The sequence below is a fragment of the Neopelma chrysocephalum genome, unplaced genomic scaffold (genome assembly GCF_003984885.1).
Source record: "Neopelma chrysocephalum unplaced genomic scaffold, ASM398488v2 Primary Assembly neopelma1_250, whole genome shotgun sequence".
In the NCBI taxonomy this organism is placed as follows: Eukaryota; Metazoa; Chordata; class Aves; order Passeriformes; family Pipridae; genus Neopelma; species Neopelma chrysocephalum.
Window position 1 is genome coordinate 10011 of NW_020897912.1, and position 1644 is coordinate 11654.

Here is a 1644-nt window from a genome sequence, read left to right on the forward strand (position 1 = left end):
CCCCCCCAAAAAATCCCGAGGAGCCCCAAAACCGCCTGAAATGCCCCCAAAATCCTTTTTCCACCCCCCCCCCAGCGCGGTGGGGCTGCAGGACGGGGGCGGGGCCGTGGCCGCGGTCACCGTGTACAACGCGGGGCCCCAATGGGGCGTCCAGGCCGGGGACGCCCTCGCGGTGCCAGACCCCATCGTCACCCTGCACCAGCACCAGCACCAGGGACAGGTCAGACTGGGAGGGACTGGGGGGCACTGGGAGGGCACTGGGAGGGACTGGGGGGCACTGGGGGGCACTGGGATGGGATTGGGGGGCACTGGGAGGGACTGGGAGGGGATTAGGATGGATTGGGTTATACTGGGATGGACTGGGAGGGCACCGGGAGGGGTTATAGGGGAGCTCTGGGGCACTGGGAGGGCACTGGGGGGCACTGGGAGGGACTGGACATGGGATTGGGGGGCACTGGGAGGGACTGGGTGGAGACTGGGAGGGGTTTGGGGGGCACTGGGAGGGACTGGGAGGGGATTAGGATGGATTGGGTTATACTGGGAGGGCACTGGGAAGGGTTATAGGGGAGCTCTGGGGCACTGGGAGGGAGTGGGAGGGAACTGGGAGGGACTGGAGGGCACTGGGAGGGACTGGAGGGCACTGGGAGGGACTGGGGGCACTGGGAGTGACTGGGGGCACTGGGAGCAGCCCTGTTGGCCCAAACTGGTCCGTACTGGTTCGCACTGGTCCGTACTGGTTCATACTGGTCCGTACTGGTCCCGCAGACGTTCTCCTTCCTGGGCATCCGCGTCTCCTCCCCGCTCTCATTGGTCGTCAACGGGCGCCGCCCCCCGGGCTCCGCCCTGGCCCCGCCCCGCCTGGCGCTGTCCAATCCCGACCCGGCCCCGCCCACCGCGCCCTGACCACGCCCCCCACGGGGCGGGGCAATAAAGGACCTTTTTGTTGGAGCCACGCCCACCCCCCCCCGCGCCATATTGGGGGCGTGGTCATGGGGGCCGCCATCTTGGACGTGGGGGGCGCCATATTGGGGGCGTGGTTATGGGGGCCGCCATATTGGATGTGGAGGTGGCCATATTGGATGGGTGTGGTCATGGGGGCCGCCATCTTGTCCAGCTCATGGGGTGCCCCAGGGAGGGTTTTTGGGGGGTCTGTGGGGGCAGTTTGGGGGGGTCTCAGTGGGCTTTTTGAGGGGTCTCTTGGGGCCATTTTGGGGGTCTCTGGCGGCCGTTTTTGTGGTATCTTTAAGAGCCTTTTGGCTCTTTGGGGCCGTTCAGGGGGTGATCTCTGGTGTCCATTTGGGGGCCATTTTTGGGGGATCTTTAAGAGCTTTTTGGGGGGTCTTTGAGGCCGTTTTGGGGGGGTCTTTGGGGCCATTTTTGGGGGATCTTTAAGATCCTTTTTGGGGGCTCTTTGGGGCCATTTAGGGGGGGATCCCTGGTGTCCCTTTGGGGGTCTGTGGGGGCCGTTTTTGGGGGATCTTTAAGCACCTTTTGGGGGGTCCTTGGGGCCATTTAGGGGGTGATGCCTGGTGTCCCTTTGGGGGTCTTTGGGGCCATTTTGAGGGATCTTTAGGAGCCTTTTGGGGGGTCTTTGGGGTCCCTTTGGGGGTCTCTGGTGCCCCTTCCCTGCCCCCCCTCCCCCCC

General features: G+C 64.8%; 1 protein-coding gene across 1 annotated transcript in view; it reads left to right on the plus strand.

Annotated features, from left to right (window-relative positions):
- The window catches only part of LOC113977516 (probable tRNA N6-adenosine threonylcarbamoyltransferase), a gene marked incomplete at its 5' end in the record, with an annotated part of 19816 nt that overhangs the window by 9807 nt on the left and 8365 nt on the right, over positions 1 to 1644 (plus strand). The gene's annotated exons all lie outside the window — the stretch shown is intronic.